The sequence below is a fragment of the Podarcis cretensis genome, assembly GCF_951804945.1.
Source record: "Podarcis cretensis genome assembly, chromosome: 3".
NCBI lineage: Eukaryota > Metazoa > Chordata > Lepidosauria > Squamata > Lacertidae > Podarcis > Podarcis cretensis.
The window spans coordinates 26,865,241-26,881,200 of NC_137172.1; the positions used below are offsets into that span (position 1 = coordinate 26,865,241).

The 15,960-nt window shown below is 44.4% G+C and overlaps 1 long non-coding RNA gene across 1 annotated transcript; it reads right to left on the reverse strand.

Moving 5' to 3' along the window:
• Positions 1-8,877: 8,877 nt before the first annotated feature.
• On the reverse strand, positions 8,878-15,807 carry LOC307212098. The gene is made up of 2 exons (XR_013836822.1): positions 15,629-15,807; positions 8,878-8,969 (listed from the first exon to the last, which is right to left on the reverse strand). It is a non-coding gene; the product is annotated as an uncharacterized lncRNA (long non-coding RNA).
• Between the last annotated feature and the right edge of the window lie 153 nt (positions 15,808-15,960).

Genomic DNA, 15,960 nt, shown 5'->3' on the forward strand with positions numbered 1-15,960 from the left:
TTTGTTTTTTACTTTTTTATATAGGCATTTATCTTATTTGTATGTCTTCCCTTTCTCCATGGAGTTCTTTGCGCCTTAGTTCTGGCTATATAAAAGGGGGATGTTGATGTCCTATTTACCTCACAGGAATGCATGAAGAACAAATTAGTAGAAGACTGTAGCACAGGAGGGATAAACGTTATGCTTGGGAGTGGAATGTGGCCCTTGAGGCATCTCTCTCTGGCCCTTGAGACACCCTACAGGCCACTCCCCTCACCGGCCCTGCTTTGCGTCTTGGACCTTTTGTGCATTTGCCTAGCTGGAATGTGTCCTTGAGCTCTCATAATGCTTTTTCCTCGTCTTTTTAATGGTGGTGACTCTTACACACACCCTTCCACAGTGCTACCCCACTAAAAATGTGGGGGCTTTGCAGGTATCCAGTTGAAACCCCAAAATGATGAACATAGGAAGCTGCTTTAATACCCAATCAGACTAGGTATAAGGTAAAGGACCCCTGGATAGTTATGTCCCGTCAAAGGCAACTATGAAGTTGCAGCGCTCATCACTTTCAGGCTGAGGGAGCCAGTGTTTGTCCACAGACAGTTTTCCAAATCATGTGGACAACATGACTAAATCGCTTCTGGCGCAACGGAACACTGTGACAGAAACCAGAGCGCACGGAAACTCCGTTTTCCTTCCCGCTGCAGCGGAACCTATTTCTCTACTTGTACTGGCATGCTTTCGAACTGCTAGGTTGGCAGGAGCTGGAACAGAGCAACAGGAGCTCAACCCGTCGTGGGGATTTGAACCACCGACCTTCTGATCAGCAAGCCCAAGAGGCTCAGTGGTTTAGACCACAGCGCCACCCACATCCCTTTCATACTATTTGCCCATTCTGTCCATATATTGTGTACTCTGACCGGCAAAGGTGACCTTTTCTGAGGAGAGGCCTGTTTGATCAGACCAAAGAGTGAGTCCCAGCTAGGTCTACACACTGTTCTCCCAGGAACCTGTCTATGCCTCCTACCTGATCCTTGGAGAAGACAGAAATTGGACATCAGCCCCTCTGCATGCAACACATGTGCTCTACTACTGAGCAATGGACCGTCACCTGATGTGACTGCTAGATTATCCCTATCTTTGGTCCAACCCGGGAACGGGGATTGTGGACCTCCCTAGGCTGTTGGGAGTCCAGTTCCCATCATCCCTAACTACTGTCCACACTGGTTCAGGGGGTGATGGGAGCTAGGAGTCCTGCAACACTGGGAGGGCCACAGGTTCTGCATGCCTGTTGTGGAATTCGTGTGAGAGCCACATTCCTGTGATACTGTCCTCTTGCTTGCAGCACTGAAATTAAATAAGATGGGGAAGCAGAGACCGTTTTTCTAGCAACCTGGGGCTAAGCAGGAGTTGTTGCTGGCCAGGCGTGAGGAGAGGAGAACGCTGCCAGATTCATGTTCCTTCCAGCAAACTCCCTGACCTCTCTTTACCTCAGCAGCTGCTGTGGGATCAAAGGGGTAAGGAAGCCAACTTCTTCCTGCTTCCCTGCTCTCCTGTGGGGAGGAAGAAAAGAGGGAAGCAGCGTGTGTTTGTATATGCACAGGCGCGTGCACACACACAGATATTGGAGAGTAATTTGCTTCAGCCAGAAGCTGTGCCATTAGCCCTCTCCATTAATATAACAAGTTAAGGTAGTTTGGAAAGGATTTGAAGCACAGATTGCTCTCAGGCGGTGTGGGGCATCTGCCATAAAACATGGGAGCAGATGGTAAAAGGCAATCTGAGGTAAAAAATAATAATGTGCACCTAATGCATATATTTATATATATGATATGCCACCCTCGGCTCCTTAGGGAACAAGGGTGGGATATAAATTCAATAAATAAAATGTTAAAAGAATATATGTTAACTCATTTATTGAGCCTTCCCTCCTGATTTGCTTGCTGGGAGATAAGGCAATGTTGTTGTCTATTCAATTAGCATGAGTAACATGCCTTACATACTTATTTCATAAAATCTATACACCGCTTGATGGATTAAAAAAAAAAAACCAACAACCCTCAAAGCAGTTTACAAAGACAATAAAACAACCAAATCATCAGGTAAAACTGTTAAAAGCAACTATTTAAAGCATTTTTATATTAAAAAATCCAGCAATAAACTAAAAATAGATTAAAACATAAATCAACATTTTCCATGTTTTGTTTTCTTAAACAAAAATGTGTTTGGTAGGCACCAGAAAGAGTACAGTGAAGGGTTTGTGTGGGCTTCTGGTGTCTGTATGGTGCCTGTCAAATTTTAGGCACTTTATAAATGATTAATAAAATGCACTTGCTTTCCACTGTATGGGCATGTATGAAATCAAGATATATATTCCTTTATAGGTACTCAGGGGGGAATAACAAGTCTAGCTCGTTTCCTTTCTAACACAGAACTGGGTGCCCTGTGTTTGCATCCCTAACAGTGCTTTAGAATACAAATAACCTCCAGGTTGTTTTTCAAATCAATCACAGTTCCAGAAAGACATAGCGGTCAAAGAAGCTAAAAGATGTCTGCTATGCTGAAAGAATGGACATGTTAAAGCAGAGACAAGCAGAGCTGGGTTGGCAAACAGCCAAAGCTGAAGTAGAAAGAGTTTTTATTGTTCCAAGTACAGTAACCTGCTTTTCCAGCTCCTCTCCAGGGAAGTTTATTCTAATAATTAGGCGGAAATATTCTAATTACTATGTGAGAACATGCATCGCTACCCCTTTTGGGGGCAGTGGGCACATATATAATTTTGAGAAAGTGCCGTGGGCGCCAGCCACAAAATGGCTGTTTTGGGGGTGAGGCCTAACACAATATGGCTGTTGTGGAAAGTGTGGGCTCACACAAAATGGCAGTGGTAGTTGATGACATTTGGGACTGGCAGAGGGCAGGATGACCCAACACTTAGGAGAGCCAGAGCCAACTCATTCTAGTTTTGTTCATATCCTCCTCCCTACAAGGGCAACACTGTGGCTAAGAAACTAAAAACTAAGCCCTGGACTGGTTGTAAGTATGTTATGTTATGTTGTTATGTTGACAGATTTTATATTAGTCTTTGTTCAATCTGATGGCAATTAGTTTTAGCTTCCATTGGGGGTCTTAGATTTATAGGATTATTCAGGTGTTGTGGGGTTTTGTTTGTTTTTTACCGCCTGTGCTCTTTTGAATTGCTTGCATTTTGCTGGTATTTTGCATGCTTGAATGTTTGTTTTACATTCTGGAGGTTTGTTGCTTGTGGTGAGTGACAAACAATACATAAATAATTGGCTATAAGGATTTCTGCCTGTTTCAGAAGCTTCACCATAGCTGTTTCAAAGGTCTTTTAAGGCTTTGAGGTCTAGTAAGGTTTTGCTTGCCTTGGCTGGAACTTGCTGTTCCACACATGAGAAGCATGATAATAATTTGATCACTATTGCAAGTGAAGAATGTTTTGATTTCTTTGTTACTGTGATTTTTTTGGCTTAACTGTCATGCAGTTAATCAAGGCACATATGCCATCTCTTTACCTTAATGTCTTTGTGAATTTCAATAAAAAAATATTTGTTGAGATGATATGCCATGAAATTAACCCTCTGAAACAACATCTCCTAAAGTTTGAAGCCATCCCATTCTTAGGGAAAAATTCTTTCCTCATACAAATACCTCATACCTCAGGTTACATACGCTTCAGGTTACATACGCTTCAGGTTACAGACTCTGCTAACCCAGAAATAGTGCTTCAGGTTAAGAACTTTGCTTCAGGATGAGAACAGAAATCATGCTCTGGTGGCGCTGCAGCAGCAGGAGGCCCCGTTAGCTAAAGTGGTGCTTCAGGTTAAGAACAGTTTCAGGTTAAGTATGGACCTCCGGAAGGAATTAAGTACTTAACCTGAGGTACCACTGTATGGATTCTTCATCTCTATCACCAAGTCTCTAGCAGATAATTTTATAGAACTTCACCCAATGTTTTAGGATTGGGGTTGAGATGAATGTCTTCTCAGGATCCCTGCTAGCCCAATAATTTTATCATTGTAAGAGAAGGGTCTGCAAAAGAGAGGGACTGTTAAAATAGTCAAACCAGTTTAGAAGCCCTGGACAAGTCTGTCAAGTGTCCTCTTTGATTTTGTAAAAAATACAATGCTGCTAAACACCAAAAACATTTCCAGTGACTCTTTCCAAAGGAAACCAAACCAGAATTAGTACAGCACCCCTGGAGCATCTTATTGCTCTGAGAACTGAGGTGAGCATTAACAGCAGCATCGCAAGTGTTTCCAATGATCACTCCAAAATATGAATCAAATCCCACATTGCTGCATTTTAAGCCACATAACAGTTTGCATTCGTTTAGCATTGACACCACCTATTCAGTGGAAAATATCTCTCTCTGTGTGAATTAACTTTCTCCATCCTAAGTTACTCTGTTGGACCAGCTTTTAAGAGAAACAAAGGGAACTTTAACTAGCAACTCGATCTTCAAATTGCTTTTCTGGCAGGATATAAATGGGGCTTCTGTCAAGAAAAGCATTGACAGCTGGCGCCTCTGAACTTCATTGTTTTAACAAAACTCAACAGTTTCTTGTGGCTGGGTTCCACACACACCTCTCAGTTCAGATCAAATGTGTTTTGTTTTCAGGAGCTGAAATCAGTGGTACTGTCAGGGCAGCACTCTGTAGGCTAAGCAGAAAGGCCTCAAACACAGCAGGCCTATAGCACATTTTCCCCTCAAAGAATCCTAGAAACTGGAAACTCATAACGTGATCAGAGCCACTCTGTTGTTTTATTTTACCTATATGCCTTTTGCACCTGGTCCATCTTGGAAGTCTAGAAAAAACAAACCTCAAAGCAGATCCCAAAAACTTGAGGTCTTCCCACCCCAGACCTATCTTAGCTTACTGAATTTTAGCTACTATCTTAGCTTACTGAATTTTAAGCAGCTCTCAGATTTGTGTGGTAGAAATTGAACTAAGCCTGCCTGTGCTTGCAAAGGGCCAGAGACAAGAAGTATCACAAAACTGAATCAGTTTGGCTGAGAGACTTTATCTCTCCTTCTCTGTCTCTCTCTGTGCACTGAATTTTACATTTATTACAGACACCATATTGCTGCCAGTGCTCCTTTGCAGTAAAAAAAGAGAGGGAGCCAGCAAAACCATTTACCTACTGAAATGATTCTGCCCTTGCCCATTCAAGGATCTCAAACTATGTCAACCTCAGGCTGCTGTAGCACCTGAGTAGACCAGCACTAGATATGTGTGAGCTGAGCCAGCTATGTAATTTTATTTACTATTAATTTTGATCTTGCTTTTGTATTGCATATATTTTAACTCCATGTGTGCTCATCCGATCACTTAGGTCTGTGGAACTGGCACTTTTATAAGTGTTTGCACTCCACTTGCAAGAAATTGGTCCTTCAGCCCACTCTTTGGAACTCCTTGCCCATATTAGGCAGGTACCTTTGTTGTACATATTGTTGGAAGGTACCCCCGCAATGCAGGAATATGCAGCTGTCCCATACGGGGATCAAACCTGCAACCTTGGTGCTATTGGCACCATGCTCTAACCAACTGAGCCATCACTGTTACATTTCAGCAAGCCTATCCAGGCATGTAATGTTAGCATGCAGTTTTAACAGGTGGTTTTAATAAATATAATGGTTTGTAAATTACTTGTTTTTTAAATATTTTTAAACAAGTTTGTTTGTTACCCACCCTTTACCCTAAGGTCCCAGGGTGAGTTACAGCATTAAAAGACAATATAAAAACAATTTTGAACAACTTGCAACCATGAAAATGAGGTGTGTCCTAAAAACATAATCTCAAACGTCAAAATGTATGATAACTTGTTATGTAACCAAATGTTATCTAACTTGTTTTTAATGTTTGTTTTTATCTGTATTTTTAAATAAATAGTTTAGGCTGTCTTTTGCAAACCTCTTAGCAGCCTACTGTTTGAGTGTTATATAATTAAATAAGTAAATAATGAAGTATAATAGTATCCTTTTATCATAATATTTAACTTAACGTGTAATGAATTGCTGTTCCAAACGCATTGCTTTATTGTGATAATTACCTGATGTTTATTCTCAGCAGCTTTAGGCACGGTGGAAAAGCAGCTTATAAGGAAACTAAATTAACCACTGGTGCTTGACTGGGTCCAAAGTGAATGTAACATCAGTGAATAATCTAGGGCAGCCTTAGCTGATCTGGTGCTATTATGAACTACAACTCCCATCAATCCAAACATAACTAATGATCAGGGATGATGGGAGTTGTAGTCCACAACACCTCAGAGGAATTAAGTCGGCCACCCCGATCCAGGCGTCGTCTGGGGGGGGGGAGAGAAGTAAGAGTTGGTCTGTGTTTAGAACAGGGGGCGCCAACCTTTTTGGACCAGTGGCCACATTTTGAATTTTGGGAGAGTGCTGGGGACACCAGCCACAAAATAACTCCTCTGGGGAGGCATGTGGCATAACCCAAAATTAGATAGACAGCCATCCTCAACAACTTTACGCTCCCCATAAGTCAGCTACGTTCTCCAGGTCCTGATTGTAGAGGTTGCACAAGACTGATTTTACACAAGCACAGATGTTGTTGCTGTCTTAACAGGGAGGGAACATTCCTCACTACCAGGAAAAATATACAAGGTGGCCACATGACACCCACTCTCATTTCACAGAAACCAGTTAGTGTCATGAGGCTGACAGAGAAATGCTGGGTTTCTGCAGGTCAGGAAAAGGCTGGAGGCTTGAAATGCAACTGACTTCTATTCACAGAAAGTAACACAGTGGGGCCTCTGTGGCTCGACTCCTTCAGCTTGAGACATTGCTGGAAAACTGACCTCTGGTCCTGCCTGTCCCCTCTAGCCTCTTACTCCGGAGACCTCCCCAACAGACAGAGACTGCAACGTGAGGATGGGCCTGCCTGGCCCTTTGCTTGGCAACATGCAGGGCTCTCCTGGAGCCGGGTTGTGAGAGGAGGAGAGCAGCAGGATTGAGACTGCGCTGCTGCGCGATGGCAGGTGTACCTTCCGATTCCTCCTTGTGTCTGTGCTCACACTGAAACGCTCAGCCTCCAGCCCTGCCCTGGAAAGGCCTTCATCTTCTGACACACACACACACACACCGATCGCTCCAACCTCCTGCTTCTATTACCTCCCAGCTCATCCCCACCCCCCACTCTCCTCCCTGATGTCCCACCACTAGGACCATGGAGTGTCATGGTCTGGTTCACAGGCAATCGAAGTCCCGGCTGGGGATGTCAGGACCGGGGCCAAAATGGCGGGGAGGGAGCAGGAACAGGAGTTCAGAAGCCAGGAGTCAGGAAGCCAAGAGTCCAAGGGTCAGAGAGCCAGGAGTCAAAAAGCCAAGGGTCCGAGGATCAGGAAGCAAGGAGTCACAAAGTCAAGGAGCCAAACGCAGCAAGGTAGGAAACGTGTTGCTGTGGCAAAGAGCCGAAGGGAAATGCTGACCTTATATCCCTTCTCGGCTCTTGCCACCAGGTGCAGTGAGTTACCAAGCAGCCGCACCTTGCCTCTTCAAAACAAACTTAGGAAGGCCCCAGTCCTGCAAAGTCCTACTGGTCACAGGGCCTGGCTCCTGCACGCACTCCTGACATGCAGTGGTGTAACGTGGGGGGTGCAGGGGGGCTGGCCACACCGGGCACAACATCTGGGGGTTAGGGTTAGGGGGCACAAATCCACGGGTTAGGGGGCGCAAATTACTTGCCTTGCCCCGGGTGCTGACAACCCACACTACACCACTGCTGACATGGAGTCTAAGTCCTCATCTTCCCTGTCCTCCCTGGGGAGCTCCTGGGCTGGAGGCTCCTACCACTCCTCCTCATCCAGCCAATCCCTGACAGAAGGCAACTGCACATTTTGCCCCACAACTTTCTTTCAAAGCAGGCTAGAGATGTACTTTCCCCCTCCCTCAATGAAAGCTCAATGTCTTGGGCACCTGCTCAGGTGTTCCAGTGAAAGCCTTTGAAGGTGCCATGGTGCACAGCTGATCTACTCTGGAAAGCAATAATAGGAAAAATAACATCTTCTTACGTAACAGATCTGGGCACCTTCTGTTTTATTCAGAGTGGCATCTGCTGACTTTGGGGACCAAGCTACATTTTAATTCCCTTTTTTAACATTTTTTTGCTCTGCTGTCTCAGTTAAGGCAGAATAAAATGTGTTCAGCTTCCTTTCATGCAGATCTGTCTAGCAGCAGCTCATGGGCCATGTCTGCTCTAAGGTAATGTCATCTGGTCCTCAGCAGCCCTATCCAATTTTAGTTAAGGTATGGCACTTTTTGTTGTCGAGGAAGCTGCCTTATATCAAGTCAGACCAGGCATAGGCAATCTTCAGGCCCCCAGATGTTTTGGACTACAATTCCCATCATCCCTGACCACTGGTCCTGTTAGCTAGGGATCATGGGAGTTGTAGGCCAAAACATCTGGAGGGCCCTTGGTCCATCAAACTCAGGTTGTCAACAGTGTTTGGCAGTCTGTGGGATTTTGAGAAGGGGTCTTCCCTAGCCCTCCTTGGAGATAGCAGAGATTGAACCCAGAGCCTTCTGCATGCAAAGCAGATGTTCTTCTGCTGAACTGCAGCTCCCTTCTTTCAATTTTGAGAGCAGTAAGAATAAAGTATTGCAGTTGCCCCATGTTTTAATATTATGTAACTGTCTTTAATTATTTGATTACTGAAACAACAAACACAAAATGTTCTCTTAAATAGTGCATTAGATACAAGCCAAGTGTGTTAAATTTATTTCTTATTCACTTAGTCTGGACCAAGGAAATAGATACAAATTTTTAAATTAAAAAAAACGTACTGGCATATTTTACATAACTTATTTTCAAACTACCGTATTTAATTTTTTGGTAACCAATTTAATTCAAACACGGACAGTATTATAATTGTTTATTTGCTCCTAAGAAATGCCCAGCACTCTAGGAGAAACTGCCTTTGAGGAGCACATCATCCAAAGATGGCGTGGCCTGCAAGATACAAAGTAAAGAAGCATGAAACATAATCAGTAGGAGACGACGACTTTCTTAGAACCATTTGGTTAAAGCAAGAGTAGCCGATGTGGTGCTGTCTAGATGTTGTGGACTACAAGCTCCATCAGCCTCAAACAGCATAGCCAATGATCAGGGATGATAGGAGTTTTAGTCCACAACATCTGTAGGGCACCATCTTGGCTAACTTTTGAGTTAAATCAACAAGCTCTATACAGATGTTCAAGAATTGGAATAAAGCAACATGTGAGGGAGAGCAGCCTGCCAGCTCCACCTTCCCCAACCCGTCAAACAGCTGGAGAGCTGCTGTCTGAAGTGGGAAGCTCCCAGCATGATGTAACCTGTACTGGTAAGAGCCATTGTGGTGTAGTGGTTAAAGTGCTGGTCTAGGACCTGGAAGACCAGGGTAAGCTGCTTTTCAGAAAATGCAAACCGAACCAACATTCTCCCCTATCCCAGCAGTCTCTGGCCACTATGATTCAAAATTCACACTTCTAGAAATGTTGTGATCTAGTTCTCCAACTAATTAAAAAAAAATGAGGTGAAAATGTGTATAAAAATGCATATAAGTGAAAAATTACACAAAAAGTTTGGGAAAGTTGCTTGCGAAAATGTGTAAAAACTGCAAACAGAAATGTGCTTATTAGGAGAAAATTGAACTATACTGCTGCTGAATTTTCATGGATAATTTTATTTATTTGTTCATGGAAGTTGCTGCAGAAATTTGGAGAACCAAAGGTAAGTTTCGAAAGACTAGAAAGCAAAACTGACAAGAGTCATCTATCTCTAACCTCGAGGAAATTTTTCAGACCAAATTGTTTTAACTCTGCTTCAGTGTCCTTTCTCCCAGTCTTAAAAGTTAATCATGCAGGGAACTGTGGGCCAGGCAAGATAAGGCAAAAAGCTAAATAAATAAGCTCTGCCTTTCTCCTCATTGTTTTGCAAGCAGCATCTAAAATAAATTCGGTGGTGATGATGTAACACCTGTTCTGCTGCTTCAGCCCACACTCAACATCAGTTTTCTGTTTTGTTTTACAAGGAATTAGTTGGTGGCTGAGTCAGTGATCAGTCCCCAGTACCTGTTTGCATTAGCAAAGCTCAGTCATGAAATATGCCCACCCATTCTAAACAACAATGTCTCTAAGCTGATTGTCTTTTCCTTGCTATTGAGCAATAACAACCAGTCTCCACATGGAGTGGAGGTGGGCAGATGGGCTTGGGAAATATGTCCTCAGAGGAATACACTTCCTTGAACATCCCCCAACCCCTCTTCGTCACTGTTTGTATATTCATTCTATTTACTCCTTCCAAAGGACACCAAACCCAGGTAAGCACTGTGTGTACCCCTGAAAGTTTTCACCACTTCGGGGGAGTGAGGCAAGCATAACTCTACAACATAGGGAAGCAATGCAGCTGAATTGCACCTCAGGAGAAAGAAAGATAATGCCATACTTTTCAGCAGCTTCATGCTGGGTAAAGGAGAATGGAACAGAAGAGATGCGTGTTAAGAGCACAAGAGGCAGGATGGACAGAGAGTGAGCAGCAGGCCCATTGCAAACTAAGGGGTTAACGCATGCACACAATTTTTGCAAAGCACATGACATCAGTAAAGCAAGATGAGCACCGCAACCCCAGAGTCATTTGCAACTGGACTTAACTGTCAGGGGTCCTTTACCTTTACTTTGCGAACTTTACCTTGGTCTAAAAACAGAATCCAAACGGTGAAAGGGCACTGGCGGCAGAAGGCCTCATTAGGGAAAGCGTGTCTTGGTTTAAGAACCTTTTTGGTTTAAGAACTGACTTCTGGAATGAATTAAGTTTGTAAATCAAGGTACCACTGTATTAAAAACACGATAAAACATCAAACATAAAAAACTTCCTTCAGGGCTGCCTTCAGATGTCTTCTAAAAGTCAGGTAGTTGCTTATTTCCTTGATATCTGATGGGAGGGCATTCCAAAGGGCAGGCGCCACTACCAAGAAGGCCCTCTGTCTGGTTCCCTGTAACCTCACTTCTTGCAGTGAGGGAACCACCAGAAGGCCCTTGGAGCTGGACCTCAGTGTCTGGGCAGAACAATGGAGGTGGAGACACTCCTTCAGGTACACTGGGCCGAGACTATGTGCCAGCCAGTAAATGGGTGGATCTCCACCCCAGGTTCTGGATGGCTAGCCAAAGACAACACCAGAGTTTCAGGGAAGGAGTTTCAGGATTGCAGTGGGCATGGTGTAAGCTGGAGGAAAGATAATTGCAGTTTGCAAGTGGAGAAAGGTGGGAGTCAGAGCACAATGTGGGCTGACAGTTTGAATCTAAGGCAGAATCCAAGGGAGAAACAGAACTGTAATGCTGGAAACTCCTCCATCATAGGCTCAGGTTGTATAGATGTGTAAATAAACCATATATCATAAAGACACCTCAGTCTCCGCTGTTCCTCATTGTCCAAAAGGAAACACAAACCTGGGGTAAAGAGTGCCCTATAATCTCTGCTGTGGAGATTGGCGATATTGTGTGTCACACTACATTACAAACTACTGTAGCTTACTTTTTTCAGGGAAATGCCTCTTTTCCTTATTTTCAGGAGGGCCTATTGTTATCCAGGAGGCCCTGTCACTGATGTACTCATGCTTCACTATTTTAAAAATCTCTGCCGAATTGCGGTTAGAAAAGGGATAATGTCTCCTCTGAGGCCTGAGCCAGGCCGTTTCTGTCTTTCCTTCCAACCAGCATCCAGGATCCCTCAACTTGTTATATTCAATCAAGAGCTTTTTCTCATCTTCAGCCATGTTGGTCAATTGGAACTTCTCTTTATCCCGAGATAAGTCCTGCTTTTAAAAGCAGAGCAAAAATATAAGCAAGCCTCAGTAACTTCAAATGCTTTTAGCCCATGTGAAAGCAGGACACCTTAGCCCTGCTCAGTTGCTATAGGAATGAAACCTAAGATACAGTTGTGCAACAGAAGATGGTACAATCGGCTCTTTTCCTCCGCCCCCATGCTGATCAGTACTACTGTTTCTGGGATCAAATAATAAGGATGCTTTAAAACAAGGAAAACAAAGAAACTTGTGTCCAGGGGCCACCTTCCCTTGTGTGCAACCTTCTGAGGGCCGCATGCTAGAGGTGGGTGGGACCAGAGGCAAAAAGTGGTTGGAGCGATGATACTCCCACATCCCTCTCTGTCTTCCGTTCAAGAAAGCAAGAGGCATTATCTGAGTTTAAGGTCCCATATCAGCCAGGCAAAAATGCTGCAGCGAGACTCCTTACGGGGTCCTCGTTGCGAGATCACATTCACCCGGTGCTATACCAGCTGCCCTGGCTCCCGGTGGAGTACAGGATCAGGTTTAAGGTGCTGGTTTTAACCTTTAAAGCCCTATACGGCCTAGGACCCTCGTACCTATGGGACCGCCTCTCCTGGTATGCCCCACAGAGGAACTTACGATCTGCGAACAAAAACATCTTGAAGGTCCCAGGCCACAGAGAGGTTAGGCTGGCCTCAACTAGAGCCAGGGCTTTTTCGGCTGTGGCTCCAATCTGGTGGAACACTCTGTCACAAGAGACTAGGGCCCTGCGGGACTTGACATCTTTCCGTAGGGCCTGCAAGACAGAGCTGTTCCACCAGGCCTTTGGCCAGGGCACAGCCTGACTCCCTCCTTCGGCAATATTTGCGGAGCTCTGACCCAATGGTTGCCAGTGGTTTGTTTTGAATTAATTTTATAATGAATGATTTTAGAGTGTTGTGTTGTACTGTTGTACTGTTTTATTGTTGTTAGCCGCCCTGAGCCCGGCTTCGGCTGGGGAGGGTGGGATATAAATAAAAATTATTATTATTATTATTATTATTATTATTATTATTATTCAAGGAGAGTGCGCTTGTGGAAGGGGCATGACATCTGTAGGGCACCCTGTTGGCTACCTTTGGGTTAAATCCATCATCTAATACAGAGGTTCCCAAACTTATTTGGCCTACTCCCACCTTTTCAGAAAGAAAAAATACTCAGTCTGATCTGCCCCAGGGGCAGGGCTGGTGCCACAGCCTGCCTGCCATTGGCCAAATAGGCAAGCTGTGATCTACTTCCAAGGCCTGGGAAGCTGAAAAGAGCTCATCTAAGCCCAGGAAAACCCCTCACTTGCAGCACGACCACCAGATCCAGGGGAGGCGTTGTTGCCATCCTGCAACAGTGCCTGACCTGGCAGTAAGCATTATTACACAACAAACGTGTTTTTTTGAAATTCTCTTCTCTATGCTTCCACTGCCCTCTTATTTTTATTCAATGCCCCCCAATTGCACCTGAGGCTACTAACTGCTCCTCTGGATCATTCTAACACCCCCTCAGGGGGCAGCATCACCCACTTTGGAAAACACATATCTAATATGTCAGGGATAAATAATTATTACAGATGATGCATCTAAGTTGTGAAATAGGCTAGAAATGAACTCTTTAAAAGAAGGTACTTGGCCATCCAATTCATGAAGGGGTGCTAGAAATGCTCCTTGTTCGAAGCACCATTTGATTTATAGCTGATTCATGATAGAAATGATAATTTCTAGGTGTCCAGAACAGCCTTTCCCAAGCTGGTGCCCTCCAGATGTTTTGGACTGCATTTCCCGCCAGCCCTGCCAGCAAAGATAAGTGGCCAAGAATGATGGGAAGTGTAAATCAAAACTGGGGAGTGTTGTTCTGGCAAACCATGGTCAGCGTGCCAATCTTGATTTGGTAATTTTTTCTTAGATTACATGTCTTGTCAAAAAGTACTCCTATATTCTTCCCAATATGCTGGAGCTAGGGGTGGAGGCCTCCTATACCAGCTCAACCTTTAAGCAACACATACCCTGCAGTGCTCTGATCTAAGAGATTATTGAGTGGGACTGCCAACTTAGATCTCCTGATGGAAAAACAGGGACTGTTTAGAACTTCAGGAAGTTCCGTAGATGCTTAGCAACTGGCAATTCGAAGAATCAGCAGTCGCCTTCTATACCAGCTTTTAAAAGCTTGCTGAAAACTTTTCTGTGCTGCCAGGCCTATGTAGGCAATTAAGAGCTCATCCCCCACAATGGTCTGTTCATGTTTGTTTTTAATCTCTTTTTGCTTTAAACTTATCTTTAACTTTTGTTATGTTATTGTTTGGTTTTATGTTTTTATATTCTTGTAAGCAGCTGTGATATATTTTTATGATACAGTGGTATATAAATATTTATAAATAAACAAATCATGACTAAATTAGCAATAAGGCTTCCGTTTGCTTGTCCAACCTTGTTGTCTTAAATTTTTTTTGGAAAGGAAGAGGTCTTTGTAGTTGCTGCAAAGCCTAGATCTTGCAGATAAGAGTGTAAGGTTTCTCTGAACCTAGTGATACAGTATACTGTATAAAACAAGGGCAAACTGGATAAGATACAATTTTACCTTCCAACTCTCTGCATAGTATCCCCTCTAGTGAAACATGTAGCTTTAGAGGAATGATTTAGGTCAGGCATGAGTGGCATAAGTTGTGTATCTTGTACACTGAAACATTTGGGTCCAGGAGACCTTAGGGACTGCCTGAGCCCTTATAGATCAGCTCAATCGCAGAGATCATAGAATCATAGAATCACAGAGTCATAGAGTTGGAAGAGACCACAAGGGCCATCGAGTCCAACCCCCTGCCAAGCAGGAAACACCATCAGAGCACTCCTGACATATGGTTGTCAAGCCTCTGCTTAAAGACCTCCAAAGAAGGAGACTCCACCACACTCCTTGGCAGCAAATTCCACTGTCGAACAGCTCTTACTGTCAGGAAGTTCTTCCTAATGTTTAGGTGGAATCTTCTTTCTTGTAGTTTGGAACCATTGCTCCGTGTCCGCTTCTCTGGAGCAGCAGAAAACAACCTTTCTCCCTCCTCTATGTGACATCCTTTTATATATTTGAACATGGCTATCATATCACCCCTTAACCTCCTCTTCTCCAGGCTAAACATGCCCAGCTCCCTTAGCCGTTCCTCATAAGGCATCATTTCCAGGCCTTTGACCATTTTGGTTGCCCTCCTCTGGACACGTTCCAGTTTGTCAGTGTCCTTCTTGAACTGTGGTGCCCAGAACTGGACACAGTACTCCAGGTGAGGTCTGACCAGAGCAGAATACAGTGGCACAGATCATCTGGAGGAGGACTGTTAATGTTACACCATGTTACAGAGGCGTCACTGGCCTCAGTTTAGTGTCGCTGGTCCTGTGCTGTAAAACATACTACCAGCAGATATTCAGCAGACATCCTCACTTTTGAACATCTCTTGAAGACATTTTATGCCCAAAGCCCTTTGCAGTTTAACATCTTACTGAGTACCCAATCCTCTTAACGGTGGTTTTGTACATCTTTTGACGGGTTTTTTTTATATTACTGCCCTGATATTTCATGGAGAAGGGTTAGAGACACCCCCTACCCTCAAATGCCTGAGCCGTGATCTTAAGCAAGGGTGCTTCTAGCCAAGAGAAGAAAAAGCCAGAAAATGCAGTCACGGATCTCTCACACCACGTTTAATCCGGTTCTTCTGAACCCGTGTTTCCCTGCGCCTAAAATGACACACTACCTACTTTCTGTCTCTTTCGTCCATCCACCCATCCTGGAAAAAAACAACAACAGTGCAGTGCAAATGCACATTTCACACAGTACCTACCCCGTGGCAATACAAAAACAATGAGTCATCTTCTCTGTGGACAGTTTAATTTTGTGTTTGGATCCGTCTTACTGCACCCTCTGATTTCCAGGAGCTGTCCGGATGTCTCTGTAGCATCCTTCTTCTGTCACTACGTGCAAGGCAGGAAGGGGTGCGCGGAGAATGGCAAGGGTGGGTGCGTGGGGCCTGAGAAAGGCGAGGATCCCAGCAACCCCCGCGGGGAGGGGTCAGTAGAGAGCTCCACGTGGCCCCCAGTGACATGGAAGAGGCGCACAAGCCTCGGACGGATGGAGAGATGGGCTAAGCCCCGCCCCCTTTCCCCGAGCCCGGCC